Genomic DNA, 19,078 nt, shown 5'->3' with positions numbered 1-19,078 from the left:
TAATCTCTCTGCTTCTACCCTGTCTAGCCTCTTCATTATCTTATATGTCTCAATAAGATCGCCCCTCAGTCTTCTGAACTCCAACGCGTACAGGCCCAATCTACTCATCTCTCTTCATGAGCTAACCCTCTCGTCTCTGGAATCAACCTGGTGAACCTTCTCTGTACTCCCTCCAAAGCCAATATATCCGTTCGCAAATAAGGGGACCAAAATTGCACACAGTACTCTAGTTGCGGCCTCACCAGTACTTTGTACAATTGGAACAAGGCCTCCCTGCTTTTACACTCCATCCCCCTCCCGATAAAGGCCAACATTTCATTTGCCTTCCTGATCACCTGCTGCACCTGCAAACTGAGTTTTTGCGATTCATGCACAATGACCCCCAGGTCCCTCTGCAAAGTAGCATGTTGTAATTTTTCACCATTTAAATAATAGTCCATTTTACTTTTATTCCTTCCAAAGTGGATAACCTCACACTAGTGGGTCACAGAATCACACCTGGAGAGCAACATCTTATGTTCACATCAAAATCAAAAATAGTTCGGGGGCACGTCGTAACTTCATAACACAATAATGGAGTTTCTGATCTCCCCAACACCAGTCATCTTAAATAAGTACGCTATAGTTCTCCAACAATGAAAACAGCTTCGCTGATTCTACTAATGCTATAAGGAAACGGCACTGTTGTAGAATTGACCCAGAACCAAAGCTGCAAACAGAGGGCAGACTCAAGCTGTGCGCACTGGGGGCGGGGTCTGTGGAGGCGCCGTGCTGACCGCCGGGAGATGTAGTTTCCCGGGAAGGGAGGGGGAGAAGAACTACAAATCCCAATGTGTAGCGCAACCAGCAGGTGGGCATGCGTAGTGGGACGGAGTGGAAAAAGGGCGGGACAGGGTAACGGCTGCTGTGGGGGAACTTGACGCTTCATGGTTGTTTTGATTACGCGATTCTCCCCACCTCCAGAGCAGCAAAATGAAGTGAAGGCGATGTCCAGAGCGGGTCGGGAAGGAGGGAAGGGAGCAGTGGGAATTGTTGAAAGGGGAATTTGTCCGACTCTGACTAAAATCGACCACCTCGAGGAGGAGGAGGAGGACCGAGCGGGCGAGTAACGGCCGCTGAAATGTTCGGGCGCCGGGAGGTCGCAGCGCAGCCGGATTTAAGCGGCTGAGAGAGAGCTAGAGAGAGAGGAGGGAGACGGCGCGACGTGTTCCGCTGTGGAATTAACCGATGGGTGAGTCAGTGAATGTCCTCCCGCGGGTTAGGATCCAACTCCCTTACCTGCCGCCGGCGATCACACTGATGGCCGGGCTCATTGACTGAGCGAGCTCGGACCGTTGGCCCGCCGCGTGCAGCAGCTCTCGCGCCCCTGGCAGCTTCCCTGCAAGAAACAGCCTGAGCAGCGGGGCAACTCCTACACATCCAGCGTTGCTCCTTTACATCTTGACCCAGTCAGTTTGCAAAAGTTGTCTTGTCGAAAGGTCATCGACCTGAAACCTTCAGTCCATCTCTCTTTCTCTCTCGTCCACGGGGGCTGCATTTTCCCAACATATTTCTTCTTTTGTGTAATCAAGCAAGTTGTTTCCCTTTTTTTCACACCAGGTTTTTACCGCAACAACATTAGCGTTTCATGCAAGCGTTCCTGGTGAAATCGCCTTTCGTTCTCGGTAAAAGTCCTCAGGGCGCCCTGCTTTTAATTTATTTTTAAGTTGGAAGCATTGGCAGAGTGGAAAATATATGTACTGTGCACCGTTTGATAAATACGGCAATCCCAGGGAAGAAACTATTTATTTAAACTCCATTTAGGATGCTGGATGTTCAGCTGAGGTTTCCATGCAAGTTGCCCGTGTTCTGAGTCTGCATAAGTTAGCTTCCCTGATTTATCCTTGCTGGTAGTCTTTGGGGGTCCTTCGTCTTAGCAACGTTTTTAACATTGCAGTGTGTGAAAAATGGGATGCAATATTCTTAGCTGTATTTATGACTGTAATTAGAACAAAAAACTAATGCACTAAACACAGGTGAGGTCCCAGAGGATTGGCGGATTGCAAATGTAGTACCGTTGTTTAAAAAGGGTCAGAGGGATAACCCAGGGAATTATAGGCCGGTGAGCTTGACTTCAGTTATAGGCAAGCTAATGGAGAGGATCCTCAAGGATAGGATGTATGAACATCTGGAGCGCTGCAATCTGATCAGGGATACGCAGCATGGCTTCGTTACAGGGAGGTCGTGCCTTATGAATCTAGTGGAATTTTTTGAAGAGGTGACAAAAACGGTTGACGAAGGACAAGCCGTTGATGTCGTCTATATGGATTTCAGTAAGGCGTTTGACAAGGTCCCTCATGGTAGGCTGATAGAAAAGGTGAAGGCTCATGGGATACAAGGCCAGGTATGTAGATGGGTGGAGAACTGGCTTGGGAGGAGGAGACAGCGGGTAGTAGTGGAAGGCTCCTTTTCCAATTGGAGGTCTGTCACCAGTGGTGTGCCGCAGGGCTCGGTACTAGACCTCTTCTATTTGTAGTATATATTAATGACTTGGAAGAGGGGGTAGGTGGTGTGATCAGCAAATTTGCTGATGACACTAAGATGGTTGGATTGGCGGGTACTGAGGAGCAGTGCCTGGCAATGCAACAGGACATAGACAGGCTGGTAGATTGGGCAGATAGATGGCAAATGGAATTTAATCCGGAGAAATGCGAGGTGATGCACTTTGGCCGGAATAATGTGGAGGGGAGTTATACGATAAAAGGTAGAACTATCCGGAGTATAGATACGCAGAGAGACCTGGGGGTGCAAGTGCACAAGTCCCTGAAGGTGTCGGTGCAGGTGCAGAATGTGATGAGGAAAGCGTATGGTATGTTAGCCTTCATAGGAAGGGGTATAGAATATAAGAGTAGGTGTCTGATGTTGCAGTTGTATAGAACGTTGGTTAGGCCTCACTTGGAGTACTGCGTCCAGTTCTGGTCGCTGTACTACCGGAAGGATGTAGAGATCCTGGAGAGAGTGCAGAGGAGATTTACCAGGATGCTGCCTGGTATGGAAGGGCTGTCTTACGAGGAAAGATTGAACGAACTTGGGCTGTTTTCCCTTGAGAGACGTCGGCTGAGGGGGGATCTAATAGAGGTTTATAAGATTATGAAGGGGATAGATAGAGTAAATGGTGGTAAGCTTTTTCCGCTATTAGAAATGGATAGAACGAGGGGTCACGGGTTTAGGGTGAGGGGGGCTAGGTATAAGACAAATATTAGAGGGCAGTTTTTCACGCAAAGGGTAGTGGGGGTGTGGAATGCACTGCCGAGTAAGGTGGTGGAAGCAGGCACGCTAGGGTTGTTTAAGAGTCACTTAGACAGCCACATGAGCGGGCTACATATAGAGGGATATAGCAGGCCTTACTAAACATTGTAGGCTTGGGATTACGTTTTTGCCTCAGGGATGTTACAGTCTTTGCCTGTTTAATAATGAATTTTTTGTCTCCACAGGCATTTAAGTCCACCTTGTTGACCAGCAAGGGGCATGCATGCGGCAGGTTGTAGTGGGCTGCTCTTGGACGTTGCTTCGGGAGTTGCCTATTGCTTCATGTCGTTAGTGTGCTTAAACTGGACCATCTCGAGGGCAACATGACAGCTCAGAGACTATCTCTGTTGCTGTGCGGACACATGGATTTGGGCCTGTGTCTGTGGGAGTTTGCACGTTCTCCCCGTGGTTGCGTGGGTTTCCTCCGGGTACTCCGGTTTCCTCCCACATCCCAAAGATGTGCTTTTAGGCTGATTGATTGGGTAACAAATTGTCCCTATATTGGACCTCCCTGATCCTCGCACATTAGGTGTAGACTAAAATCATGAATAGGTCACTGAGACAGTGGGATGGCGGCACGGGCTCGTTGGGCCGAAGGGCCTGTTTCCCATGCTGTGTTGTTCTTTGTTCTTTAAACTAAATGCAGAAAGTTCTTTTTTACTAGTGACATTAAGAATATTCACGCCAGTTACTTGCATATCCTCTCCAAAATTTACAACATGCTTTTTGGTTCTTTGGTCATTTTTGTGATAGAACAGTTTAAAAATCCATCTATAGATTGTGGTGGAAATAAATGAGAAAGAAATCCCACAACACCAGCTTAAAGTCCATCAAGTTTATTTGTAGCAAATGCCCCAAGCTTTCGGAACATGTTGTTCCTTCATCAGGTGACGGTGGGGGTTGGGGGGGGGGGGGTTGCTACAAATAAACTTGTTGGACTTTAAGCTGGTGTTGTGGGATTTCTTTCTGTTTTACCCCAGTCCAACATCGGCATCTCCATATTGGAAATAAATGATTTTTTTTCAATAGCAATGCTATTTTTGAGAAAAGCGAATCTGAGTCTGCAGGTGAAATTTTAGAAGTATTTCATTCACAGTTAGTATTAAGTAAGGAAGGTTAGTCAGACACCATCCTTGCCAAGTGTTGGGAACCACTTGCTATTTATTGTGTTGGGGCACTCGATGGATGTGGCTGCGATTCTTGCTTCCTCTCACCTTGGAACAGTTTGCAGATTAGTGAATGCTCCCAGTGCAAATTTCAAGGATTTTTAATGCAAAGTTTTGTTTTCTCTTGGATCACTTGGTACTGCGGTGTGGTTGCATATTTTCCAGTCACCCTGCATTATTTTATCCAACTAGCCATTTTCCACGAGCAAGAGTTTGATAACTCATATCTGAGCCTCTTCCTCACCAACATCTGCATAAACATTCTCAGAAAGACTGCTGGACAATAGTAATCAGGAACTGCAAACCTAACTACATAAAAATTCTACTTGAGATTGTGAGAAATTCCACACGACACTCTTGCAGTCTGAAGTCTTTTTTTTATAACCAGTTGTCAAATACTTGAGCATGGTATAAAGCTAATGAAAATTATGCCCCTGAAGATTGCACTGAGGTTAAACATTGAACCAATTTTGGAATTTTTGCTGAAAATGCAGCAGTTAACTACGTATCTTGGGCTAATGTCAAGATACGAATCAATCCTTTAACATGTGCCTTCTATCTAATTAGTTGAGCCTTGTAATACAAACAAATGCTATTCAAAACACACATCTGCTCCATTGAAAGAATTTCATGCTTTCAATAAGATTGCTGCGATGGTCACTAGGTTGTTTTACCTGTCAAATTCAGCAGCTGAATTGTTCATTGAGAAGTGTTAAATTTCATAATTTTGAAGAAGTCTGCAAAAAAAATATAAAGAAAATGGAACATGTTGCAGACATGCATCTGTCCATACTGTACTAATTACACCAATTTGACAGAGCAAGTCACAATATCTACTAAACAATAAGCCATGTTTAAACTCAAGAATAAAGTATTTTTAATTCCAGGCATTGCTTAAATAACATACTAGATGGCCCATCTAACTAGACCAAGATGTGACACATTACAAAAAGTGTTAGTAGAATCTTTCTCATGGATTTAAATTCATTCTGGAAATAATGCTGGGATTATTGGACTTGGTTCACAGTAATTTCTGCTTGTTTTTTGGTGCTGAAAACTGATCAAGTAGACATTCAGTTTAATTTTCTAAGTTGGCCCTGCTGCATTCTAGCATGTACCAAATAAATAAACTCTTCAATGATGTATGAGAGAACCTGCGGAACGTAACCTTTTTGGATCAAGGTAAAGTTGCCACAATCCCGGATGACCGTAGACACTGGTGGTGATTTAACCTGAGATCGCCACATCTCAGATGAGGGATAGTGTGAACAGTTAGATATGATTGTGTGTAGGGGAGGGAGGGGCTTGTTTTCCCACATCAAGGGTATTAAAGATTAAATTTATTTACCCGGTTTAATGGACAGCAGCAGTACTTTGTCAGGCCATTTCATTATTGAGCCGAGTAACAAAAGGAAATCTAGTTTCTTTACTAATTGATTGTACTTTGAATTGGCTTATTTCTTTTGGCATTATGAAATGATATTTATTCCAGAGTTTGAGTTGCAGTGGATAATTTGAAGTTCATGACTACATGTACTTGGGTTGTGTAGGTGACTGGTTTGAACAAAATGAGTCTTGGTGAGTTGCTGCAGTGCATCTTATCAACTGAACACGTTACTGCTATTGCTTGTCATTTGTGGAGGGAATGAACGTGTAAGGTGGTGGGTGGGGTGTCATTTAAGCAGGCTGCATTGTCCTGGGTAATGTTGAGCTTCTTTTGTTGTTGGGGATGCACTCATCTTGACATTAGCATCAATAGAATAGTATTGTAAATGTTGCATATTAAAAATCAGTGGTTGCTAATGAAACAGTTATCTCTTGCAGCAATGTATGAATCTTATTCCCAGTATTCATCTCATTAAATGTATTCTTGAATCATTTGGTACCTTGGTGGGTAAATAGCATCACTGGATCTATGATCTGTATGGGAAAAGCACATACAATCATAACTGTAGAGCAGATTTGGCTCCTGGTCTGTGATGAGTTAGCTGATTATGCTCAGCGCATCAATAAAGGCATCCTTGGCTAACTATTGTTCTTGCTCTTGATGCTATTGAATAATACCTTGCAAATTTAGCATGAATGGAAGTCTGGGTAGGTCTGATTTAGCTGTGGCTGTCATTCTGCGTGTGGTTGACTTGTGCTCTTTGGAGTTACAAATGAAGTGTGACCACATGGGGACGATGAATTATCATCTTCAGGAGGGGTATGGAGGACAATGAGAGACAGAAAAGGCCTGAGTGATTAGTGCCATAGTTCACTTCTGTTCCCCTCAGTTACCAGGCGTTTAATTCTCATACTTGAAAATTCAGCCAAATCTATTTTTATCTGTCCTCTGCTCCCTAATAAATTCTGAGGCAATGTTCTGTTCCTTTCTTCCCATTCTGCCAAAAAATTTTCCAAGCATTCTTTACTCTTACAGTCTGTGTGCATGGTTCTCCTCGGAGCCTGTTTTGATGTGTTGCGAAATTGAGCTTTCACTTTCACAGCTGAGCCTCTACCTTTTGCATATAGTTGATACTGGTATCTGAGTGTTTGTCTCCCTTGGCAGAATACCCAAGACAGTACAGAAGGGGAGAATAATAATCCTGGCTTTCCCATCAATTCATTGAAAATGTTATTTGTTTTAGTCTCCAGATCTTGATTTTGCAATTGCAGAGAAAGTGAAGAGGCTGCATTATATTTAATGAGATTTCTGCTTTTTTTAAAAAGATGTCTCTTATGGTTGTCTTTGGTGGAGAGACAGACATTCCATGCAAATTCGTGAGAAGATAAGCATGTGTTTACAACTTACTAGATAGCTGTTGCATCAGCTTTGTGTTCAGGAGCTGGCCTGGTAAGAGTTGCAGCTCTACTAGGGCAAAAATCTGACTAGTTTTATTTTCATTGTATTGCCAGATTTGACTCTATAATGGATTTGTTCTCCTGTTTTTTTTCTACACCCTTTGCAATTTGGGGCTAATATTTATAAACCGGACAAAATCAACTTAAATTTCAACAGTTATTCTTCTTGTCACTTTGATTTTCTAGAGTTGGTGTAGATTTGATGTGAGTTCAGGATTAAAATGCAGGCATTCCCAGTTGAGTGATAGGTTTGTACTGAAAGAAGATATGAAGTTAAAATGATATTTGAATCAAACATTGACTTGGTCTACATTGCTGCTGGAACAGCTCACTGCTCCACTTGTTTCCACAAATTGGGAGTGATTTTGTGCAGCATCTGAGTAGTACAAAAATAATGTAGGAAACCATGCACCACTACATTTGTGCTTGTGGACAATGCCACAATTTCCTCTGTTTTCCTTCCAGACAGTAGGGTGCATACTTGTGATGTTGAGACACACCTGGCTTATCCCTTTAAGTTGCTCTCTTGTTCAGGTACTTTGTGCAGTGATCTAAATAGGTCTGGAGGTCTCCTGAAGACTAATTATTCTTGACAGTCTACTAAATTAACAGCGGCTGCATTAATTTCTTTGGAGCAATGCCAGATTATTGCAAAGTCAGGAAGAAAAGCAGAATGGTTTGCTTCCTTTTTGTGTGCTATCTTTTTTGAAGATTGGTCACCCATGATTTACTGACCCATATATAAGGTCTGACAGATGATCTCCAGCAAATTCGATTCTGCTCATCTTGTCTGAGCTGGATTTTAAACTAATGTATTTAATGCTGTATTTAATGCTGTATTCAGCATTTCTTCCTCAATAAACCACATTTCAGCTCAGTGGTGATTTGAACTGTAATTCTGATGTAGGAACCCCTCTGCCCAATTTTTTTTCCCATTAAAGCTGTACTGTGAAACTTCTCTCTCTACTCCACCCATCCCTCTTCTGTAAACCTGACGGAATATTAAAGACAAAAATTGCTGTGAAAGCACATTTATCATTTCTACTTTTTTCATATTAATTACATGCAGGAAATTGCTATTTGTTTTCAGGTTTGTTAAAGATTGTGTATAGGGATAAATTGCCAACTTTAAATGCAAAACCAATAGAGCTTTGCAAATCAAAAATATTGAAGGATTTGGGGCAAAGGTGGGAATTTGAAACCAGGTCAATCATCTGCCTTAATCTCATTGAATGGCAGAACAGATGAAGGCTGTTTAGCCCCTTAAAACCTTTGTTCATTCGAAAGGCATTGTCATGTTAAAGTACATAAGAACATAATAAGAACATAAGAAATAGGAGCAGGAGTAGGCCAACTAGCCCTTCGAGCCTGCCCCGCCATTCAATAAGATCATGGCTGGTCTGTCGTGGCTCAGTTCCACATTCCCGCCCTCTCCCCATAACCCTTAATCCCCTCTCTTATCAAAAACCCATCAACCCGCTTCTTAAAAATATTTAGCGAGGTAGCCTCCACCACTTCAACGGGCAGAGAATTCAATCTGCACCTTGTTCACTCAACCACTCCTGTTTGGCAAATCTATGAATTGGGACAATACATTCAAAAGTATTTAGTCCAAAATGGGGTGTTCCATTTGCAAGTACCAACATCCCTCTTCTTGAGAATCAAAATTTGCATAAAGCATTCTCCACTTTACTGTCCACTTGGTCAGATCTTCTTAAGCATTTGGTTTTAACTAGTAGAGCTAAATTGTCTGTTGAAACTATTTTTGGATTTCCTGGGTTCATTGAAGTGCTGCCTAATCAACTTTATTTTAATTGTTTTGCAGTAATTGCATTCTAATCCATAAAATTTGTTCTCAATAGAGGCAATTCATCATTCTGAAGGTGCATCTGCATGGTGCAGTCCATGTCGTGTAATCCAGGAAATTTGGCTCCCACTCTACAAGATAAATGTGCTGAGTTAGGGCTATGTTTTTAAGGCTAAAGCTGAAATAAAGCAAATTTGGCATGCTGAGGGAATGCACTTGTTAAGAATGTTCATTTCGCATAACGGTAGACGTATTTCAGTGGAGAACCCAAAATTCTCCTTTGGAGCTGAAATTAGTTCATTAGCAATACTGAATAAAAAGATGTGCCAGTTGAATATAGCCATTCAAATAATCTGTCCTCCTGTTTTTCTTAGCAAAAACCTCCTGTTTATCCACATTATACTGCATCTGCCTTGCGTTTGAGCACTCACTCAGCTTGCCCAAATCGCACTGAAGCCTCTCTAAATTCTCTTCACAGCTGATCCTCCCACCTAGCTTTGAGTCATGTACAAATTTAATTCTCTCATCTAAATTATTAATATAATCCTTATTATCCTTGCAGTACCCCACAAGTCATCTGCCATCTGGGAAATGCAATAAGAAGTCTCACAACACCAGGTTAAAGTCCAATAGGTTTATTTGGTAGCACAAACTATCAGTGTCACTCCTCCTTCAGGTGAGTGAGGAGTTGTGTTCACAAACAGGGCATATATAGACATAAACTCAATTTACAAGATAATCGTTGGAGTGCATGTCTTTACAGGTAATCAAGTCTTAAAGGTGCAAACAGTGTGAGTGGAGAGAGGGTTAAGCACAGGTTAAAGAGGTGTGTATTGTCTCCAGCTGGGACAGTTAGTGAGATTTTGCAAGGGGGTTACAAACAGTGTGACATGAACCCAAGATCCCGGTTGAGGCCGTCCTCGTGTGCGGAACTTGGCTATCAGTCTCTGCTCAGTGACTCTACATTGTCGTGTGTTGTGAAGGCCGCCTTAGAGAATGTTAATGAGATTCTGCAAGCCCAGGCAAGTTGTGGGGGTTACCGATAATGTGACATGAACCCAAGATCCTGGTTGAGGCCGAAGAACAGAGGCCGAATGCCCATGACACATACACAATACACAACTCTCCATTCACATTGTACTTTTAAGACTTGATTACTGGAAAGACTCACATTCCAACCATTAATTTGTAAATTGAGTTTCTGTCTTTATATGCCTTGTTTGTTAACAGAACTCCCACTTACCTGATGAAGGAGCAGTGCTCTGAAAGATAGTGGCTTTTGCTACCAAATAAACCTGTTGGACTTTAACCTGGTGTTGTGAGACTTCTTACTGTGTTTACTCCAGTCCAACGCTGACATCTCCACATCATAATTTGCTGCGGACAGTGAGTTTGTGTGGTTGTTTGAAGGCAAGAAGTGGGGGTGTGGGGATGGCCTTGGCGAGATGTTCGTCTTCATTGACATGTTGAAGGCTCCGGAGAAGGAATTCTCTGCCCGTTGAAGTGGTGGAGGCTGCCTCGCTAAATATTTTTAAGAAGCGGGTTGATGGGTTTTTGATAAGAGAAGGGATTAAGGGTTATGGGGAGAGGGCGGGAAAGTGGAACTGAGCCACGACAGATCAGCCATGATCTTATTGAATGGCGGGGCAGGCTCGAAGGGCCAGATGGCCTACTTCTGCTCCTATTTCTTATGTTCTTATGTTCTTAAGATGTCAAAGTTTCTCCACTCGGACGTTCTGGACGACAAAGAGTATCTGTTTGACCGTATCCCATGTTTATCTTCCGAGGAGGTCGGTGCGGTCTCTTGCTGTGGCGCGTCAGAACTAGCCAAGTTCCGCATCCATGAGGACGGCCTCAACTGGGATCTTGGGTTCATGTCACACTATCTGTAACCCCCACAACTTGCCTGGGCTTGCAAAATCTCATTAACTGCCCTGGCTGGAGACAACACACACCTCTTTAACCTATGCTTAACCCTCTCTCCACTCACATTGCCGTACCTTTAAGATTTGATTACCTGTGAAGACTCACATTCCAACCATTATCTTGTAAATTGAGTTTGTGTCCATATATGCTGTTTGTGAACACAACTCCTCACTCACCTGAAGAAAGACTAACGCTCTGAAAGCTTGTGCTACCATATAAACCTGTTGGACTTTAGCCTGGTGTTGAGACTTTTACTGTGCTTGCCTGAGTCCAATGCTAGCATCTCCACATCATTTGGAAAATGAACACGCTAATCTCTGGGACTTTGTCAAAAGCCTTCTGAAAATCCAAGTAAACTACATCCATTGGCTCATCCCATCAATTCTACTTACTACACCCTCAAAGAATTCCAGTAAATTTTGTCAAACATAGTTTAGATTTATAGAAGGGAAATTGAGTCTTTCCAATTCTACCACTGCTTACCAAGTGCTCTGCTATAAAATCTTTGATAATGGATTATAAGATATTCCCCACTACCAATGTCAAGCTGACTGGTCTATAATTCCCTGCTTTCTCTCTATTTTCCTTTTTAAATAGTAGCTATCCTCCAATCTGTAGGAATTGTTTCAGTGTCTACAGAATCTTGGAAGAAAGCCACCTTGAGTACTCTGGGTGCAGATTATTAAACCCTTGGGATTAATTAGCCTTCAATCCCATCAATTTCCCCAATGCCATTTCTCTACTCGTACTGATTTCTTTCAGTTCCTTCCTTTTTACTAAACGCTGTTTATTGACCTTTCTCTCATAGCTATTCTCTAGCTTTGACTGTAACACTACATTCTGCACCTTCTCTTTCCTTCTCCTGAATGTATTCTATGAATAGTATGCTCTGTCTGTATAGCACACAAGAAACAATACTTTTTACTGTATATCAATACAAGACAATAAATCAAAACGTTCCCCAACATTTATAGAACATAGAACACTACAGCACAAACAGGCCCTTCGGCCCACGAGTTGCGCCGATCACATCAACACCTATCTATAACCCCCAATCCCATAAAACCCCATATACTCATCCAGAAGTCTTTTAAAAGACCCCAGTGAGTTCGCCTCCACCACCACTGATGGCAGCCGATTCCATTCACTCACCACCCTCTGAGTGAAAAACTTACCCCTAACATCACTTCTGTACTTTCCTCCCCGCACCTTAACCCTGTGTCCTCTCGTAGCGACCATTTCAACCCGGGGAAATAGCCTCTGAGAATCCACCCTATCTATTCCTCTCAACATTTTATAAACCTCTATCAGGTCGCCTCTCAACCTACGTCTCTCCAGGGAAAAGAGACCCAGTTCCCTCAACCTAACTTCATAAGGCATGCCTCCCAGTCCAGGCAACATCCTTGTAAATCTCCTCTGTACCCTTTCAATAGCTTCTACGTCTTTCCTATAGTGAGGCGACCAGAACTGCGCACAGTACTCCAAATGAGGCCTGACAAGGGTCTTATAAAGTTGCAGCATTACCTCCCGACTCCTAAACTCAATCCCTCGATTTATGAAGGCCAGTACACCATACGCCTTCTTGACCACCTTTTCCACCTGCGAGGCCGATTTAAGAGTCCTGTGGACCCGGACCCCAAGATCCTTCTGCTCCTCAACACTACGAAGACTCCTGCCCTTGATACTGTACTCGTTCATCCCGTTGGTTCTGCCAAAATGGACGACTACGCATTTATCCGCGTTGAAGTCCATCTGCCACTTCTCCGCCCAGTCCTGCATCCTATTTATGTCCTGCTGCAACTTTTGCCATCCTTCCAGACCATCCACAACACCACCGACCTTCATGTCATCAGCGAACTTACTTACCCATCCTTCCACTTCCTCATCCAGGTCATTTATGAAAATGACAAACAGCAAGGGTCCTAGAACAGATCCCTGGGGCACTCCACTGGTGACTGACCTCCATTCAGAAAAAGACCCATCCACAACCACTCTCTGCCTTCTGCAGGCAAGTCAGTTCTTGATCCACAAGGCCAAAGGCCCTTGGATCCCATGCCCTCTTACCTCTGAAGTAACATTTCTGAATAACAAGTAACACAAGTAACATTTCTGAAATGTTACTTGTGTCCTCCTTTGTGAAGACAGAACCAAAGTATATATTTAGTTGGTCAGCCTTTTCTTTGTTCCACATTGTAAATTCCCGTTTCACTGTCTAATTGTCTTTACCAATTTTTTTTCTGTTCACATACCTATAGAAACTTTTACAGTTATTTTGTATGTTCCCCATGAGTTTACTCTCTTATTCTATTTTCCCCTTCTTAATTAATCCTTTGGTCCTCCTTTGCTGAATTCTAAACTGTTCCCAATTCTAGTGTCTGTTGTTTATTCTGGCCAATTTACGTCTGCTCCTTGGACCTAATACTTTCTGTAATTTCTCTTCTAAGCAATGGTTTGGCCACCTTTTCCACTTTGTTTTGTGCCAGAGAGGAATAAGCAATCGTTGCAGTTCACCCATTTGCTCTTTGTCATTGCCTATCCGCCATCATCTCCTTAAGTAACTTGTCCCAATCTATCATAGCCAAATAGCACTTCATGCCATCATAGTCTCCTTTGTTGAGATTCAGGACCTTCGTCTTAAAATGAACTATGTCACTCTTCATCTTGGTGAAAAATTCTATCATATTATGGTTGCTCATCACCAAGGGATCTCGCACAACCAGAATGCCAATTACTCCTTTTTCCTACCGTGAGGCCTGTATCCTATTCTAGGATAACCTCCCCCTCTATTTGACCTATCTGAGGTTGCTTGCTCCTCAATTGTCCCCTGACCTAACTCCCTCAGTGCATCTTCCATTTGATCACTATCCAACTGCTCCCCAATCACCCACCTTTCCAGTTGATACAGAGACAGGGGCATTGCAAGAAAGAGTTCCAGCAATCTGTAAATCTTGTAGAGAAAGGTGGATATCATCTGTGGGCAGGATTTAATGATGTGCCAAGTTCACATTCTATGAACTAAAAAGCTGGGCTCTCACCTGCAATCCCAATGGCTGCCCCACAGCTAATTTAATGCTGTGTACAGTATTAAGCAATTGGACGTTGAATGCTACCTAACAAAGCTGTCAGCCAATAAATTGGCTGGCCTATAATTCCAGCAGTATTAGCAGGAGCATTGGCCACTGCTGGGATAACATGTCCCATCATGCCAAGAAGTATGGACTGCCAGGTAAGTCAGGAATGTCATCCAGGCCAAAGAAGAGGGGATCCAAGTTTTAGAGAGCAGGAGAAATGGTTAGAGGTGGCCAATGATCTAAAGTGTGGAGAGATGGCTCCAGTGCCCTTAGAAGAAATATAAACAAGGCTCCTTGTGTTCTTGTGTGACATCAATCCAGTTAGCTAAAGATCCTGGGTTTCCCAACTGGCATGGGACTCCCCCATTGTGGTGGGATAAGACTGTTCAATGGTAATTGCTATCTTAAGAACTTCAATAAATCCAATTGGTGCCCCAACCTGTTAATCGCAGTGGGGAGTCTGACAACACCAGGTTTCAGTCCAGCCGATTTATTTGATAGTAAATTCACTAGCTTTCGGGTTAGCCCCTTCGTCAGGAGGGTTCTAGCCTCAGACAGAGCATATAAAGCACAGACAGTTTACAGATTACTGATTAGAATGTGAATCTTTACACCTAACCTGCTGTTCAAGTCTTAAAGTGGCTAACAGTGTGTGTGGAAGGAGCACTGATCACAGGTTAAAGAGACGTGGATTGTCTCCAGACAGTACAGTGAGTGAGGTTTTGCAAACCCAGGCAAGTCACGGGGGTTACAGATCCCTGTTGAGACCGTCCTTGTGTGCAGAACTTGATCCAGTGGGGACAGAGGTGGTTGTGTATTTCACAGCCATGGCATCCACTGGATTTGACATGGTCCACCACCTTCAGACCTATCAGTGGGGGAATGTTTAATCTATTGCGTATGAGCGATCCCATTAGCTGTGCAACAATCTGATGAAAAAATGTAGATCTGAAGAATAGTCTGTGTGGGATTTTCTGGTTGCGCTCGCCCCAAAGCTGGAAAATCCCACCCAAGGTCCATGGACCTTTACATGGTTTGTGTCCCACCTGCTACAAGCAGGATGGAAAAATCCTGCCCTATATATGATATTTTGTCTTACTAAAACAAAATATGTCGGACGGTTCCATCTATTTATAGTTGAATATTTTTCCTAATGGATGGATTTCCAGATACTTTTATTTGTAAATGCCCACTAAAAATCCAAATTTGTTTCAGGTCTCCAACAATCACTATTATAGAAAATGGGTCTCCAGGTGGAAGAAGGAAATACACAGTTTGTCCTGCAAGAAAGGAAGATGCAGCTGTTTGCCATCCTAAAAAATTCAAGCCATCACAACAATGTCAAATGCAGCAAAAACATCAGAAGAACGTGTCACCCAGTGTTTCAAGTGGAAGTAACTGCAGAACCACTGAAACAATTACTCTTCCACTACCAAGGATGTTAACTACATATCCACAACCTCTTTGCTCAAATATCTCCCGTGCACTTTCCCCTCGCCCACTGTACCCTCATCCAGTTCTGGATCTACAGAAGAAACTCGTCAGTGAAGTGTTGAAGGCAGTTTTCTAACTTCCTCAGACAGTGCGCACCATGGACCATCTTCAGTTTCAATGAAAGACAAACAATTAGCCCCGTCCAGCCACTATTTCACTAGGAAAAAGGCTGTCACTGTCCACCCTATCTAATCCTCTGATCATCTTTGTATGCCTCAATTCAGTCACCTCTTAACCTTTTTCTCTTGTTTTCGTTACAGCCTTTTTCTTCGGATGGTGATGGGTAACAGGAGGGGACATAGCTTTAAATTGAGGGGTGATAAATGTAGGACAGATATCAGAGGTAGGTTCTTTACTCAGAGGGTAATACGGGCATGGAATGCCCTGCCTGCAGCAGTAGTGGACTTGCCAACTTTAAGGGCATTCAAATGGTCATTGGATAGACATATGGATAATATTGGTATAGATTAGGTTAGAGGGCCATTAGATTGGTTCCACTGGTCGGCGCAACATCGAGGGCCAAAGGGCCTGTACTGTGCTGTAATGTTCCATTTCATCAATGAAATTGGCAGTAACATCAGTTTGCCATATGCTTCTCGCTACTATTCAACAAGAAGTTTCTTTAATGATTCCGGTGATCGCACAAACAGCGATCAAAAACTGATTCCTCATCAAAAAGCAGGAAGAGAAATGTTACTTGAAATTGTGATTTGAAAATATTACAATGAACCCAAAGATGGGCCCTGCAATAGACTGCAATCATATGGCTATATGGGCCTCGCAAGGCCTTCCATTCCACCAATGTGCAGTTTTGTGTGACACCCAAAGCAAGTCATGCACTTGTGTGCACAGTTCCCTGTGAGTTGCAATGACTCCCACATCTTGAGTCACTCTCAGGTGTGTGTGATCCTCAAAAGGCCTTAATACCTGCAAGGATGATTGCTAGGGGATAAGAATTACTGTGATACTATTGTGCTTTTAAGAAATGTATTTTTTAAAATTGTTCCCTGCAGTTATGAGCAGCTTTGCTTTTGTTATTGGCACTGAGCTGTCTGATTTAGATGTTCTTTTATTGCTGCTTAAACAATTTAAATGGGGTTTTGTTTATTTTTACTCTGGGCTAAATGCACTTTCTGGGAGTTTGCAACCTTATGGGTGGCACGATGGCACAGTGGTTGCACCACTGCCTTATAGTGCCAGTGACGTGGGTTCAATTCCTGGCTGGATCATTGTCTGTGTGGAGATTGCACATTCTCCCCGTGTCTGTGTGGGTTTCCTCTGGGTGCACCAGTTCACTCCCACAGACTGAAAGATGTGCTGATCAGGTGCATTGACCCAAACAGGTGCCAGAGTGTGGTGACTAGGGGAATTTCACAGTAACTTCATTGCAGTGTTAATGTAAGCCTTACTTGTGACTAATAAATAAACTTTATGAATTGTTGTGGGAGGATTGATTGAGAGGGCAGGTGGGACAGAATTTTTTTGTAAATTTTGCTTTCAGTTTGGTTCAGTTTAGGAGAGGCTGTCCTGGTTTTCAAGCTGCAAGCAAGTTTTGTCTCTTTCTCTGGGGTTTTGGAAAACTCTTCTGACTTTGGGCTTGTCTGTGCATGTGTCGAGAAAACTGCAGAATCCAACCGAAGGACAAAGTTCCAACATCACATGAGCATTCTTGTTTTCTGTACTAATGCCAAAGATAGTGTTTGTTTATACAGTTTGTTGCATTGGAACAGTGCATTTCGTTGTTAAGGTTTATACAATATCATGGTTGCTTTTTTTTCTTGTTTGTAATTGGTAGAAGTTATTGCTAATTTTCTGTTTTAATAGTATTCTTAATTGTTTGATAAAAGCTTCCCAGTGGGTTGTTTGAATCATATGTGGAGTGAAATTTCAAGTGCAAAACTTACGGTCTAGGATGACTTCTTGAAAAATCTTGGAATTTCTGACCAGGATTATAAGACCACCCACTTAAATCTTGGCTCATGACCTCAAATTCCAGCTGAAGAAGGGTATAATGCTGCTCATGCTACCACATGCTCACTCATATAGCAGACCATAGGAATTCTGAAGATGTGATTTAGATGCCTGGACTGTTAAGGTGGCTTTCTGACATGAAGTTTGTACTGCTGCCTCACAGTGCTAACTGCCTTCGTGATGGTAATGCCAGTGAATGTCAAGGGGAGATGGTTAGTTTCTCTCTTGATGGGGATGGTCATTGCCTGTCAGTTGTGTGGTGTAAATGCTAATTGCCATTCATAAACCTGCTTCAGTATCTGAGGAGTTGCAAATGATGCTGAACATTGTGCAATCATCAGCAAACTTCCCTGTTTCTGACCTTATGATGGAAGAAAGATCATGGCAGAAGCAGCTAAAGATAATCAGGCCGAGGACCGTAAATGATAAACACCTGTAATGTATGGGATGGGACTGTGATCATTGACATCTTCCTGTGTGCTGGGTATGACTATAACCAATGGTGAAGCCCACCCCTACCCCTCCCAATTCCTGTTAATTCCAGTTTTGTTCTTGCTCCTTGTTGCCACATTCAGTGAAATGCTGTCTTGATGGCAGTTACTATCACCTCACCTCTTGAGTTCAGCTCTTTGTCCACATTGTCACACAAGGCTGCAATGAGGTCAAGAGGGGAGTGACCCTGTTGGAATTCAGTCTTGTGGCGATGTTTGGGAGGCAGGCCTCCCCAAAAACTGGCATGAAGGACTCCCAACAGCTTTCCACCCATCGGGCAAGACTCCTGTCACCTCTTTTAAATAACAACCCCATAGATCCAAATTTACCTCTTTCTGTTAAACACAAGTGGGGAATATACGTGTTCTGTCTCAAATTAATTGTATGCTGTATTCCAAAAGATTTTCTAAAGGAAATGTGTTTATTTATTCTGCCACATGATGGCAGACTAGACACACAAACCTATGTGCTTGCACTTCATTGTATGTATTACAAATGTTAATTAAAACTGCCCTTTTCTGATTATTTTAATAGTACATTAGAAAGATAATTGTGTTAAGTTTTGCAAATATTAATTTTCCAATTGTTCCAATTTCATATTGTACATATTTTTCAATGTTTTCCTGTGACTTTAACTTGCACTGGGCACTAACAGCACAATATTCTGTGTTGAGCGAGATGAGATAAATATTAAAATGCAAGTTGACAACATTGTTTCATGAACTGAAGCTGAATTTTCAGCTAAATGCCCAGAATCTATTCAGTACTGCATCATGTTGTCTGGAAATAATATCCAACAGGAAACAGGACCGTAGTCACTGTAGACAAAGTTTCCTGTTTGCAATGAGATCTCTGGTAGTTTTCAATGGTGGAAAAGGATTGAGTACTGATAAATATGTCAGCACTCAATGTAGAATTCAGAGTCCGTAAAGTGCAGAAGGAGGCCATTCATCTCATCGAGCCTATAACCGACTCTCTGACAGAGCATCTTATCCAGGCCAATCCCCTATCATTGTAAA

At 42.7% G+C, this 19,078-nt stretch overlaps 1 long non-coding RNA gene across 1 annotated transcript; it reads left to right on the top strand.

The window, feature by feature from the left end:
• Positions 1 to 914: 914 nt before the first annotated feature.
• On the top strand, positions 915 to 18,584 carry LOC145342320 (uncharacterized). Its single transcript, XR_013886534.1, has 2 exons — positions 915 to 1,231; positions 15,318 to 18,584. It is a non-coding gene; the product is annotated as an uncharacterized LOC145342320 (long non-coding RNA).
• Positions 18,585 to 19,078: the final 494 nt, after the last annotated feature.

Source organism: Carcharhinus amblyrhynchos, chromosome 4 (genome assembly GCF_965287045.1).
Source record: "Carcharhinus amblyrhynchos chromosome 4, sCarAmb.v2.hapA, whole genome shotgun sequence".
Classification (NCBI taxonomy): domain Eukaryota; kingdom Metazoa; phylum Chordata; class Chondrichthyes; order Carcharhiniformes; family Carcharhinidae; genus Carcharhinus; species Carcharhinus amblyrhynchos.
The sequence above is the reverse complement of the archived record's forward strand: the minus strand, read 5'-3'. Positions and strand labels throughout refer to the sequence as shown.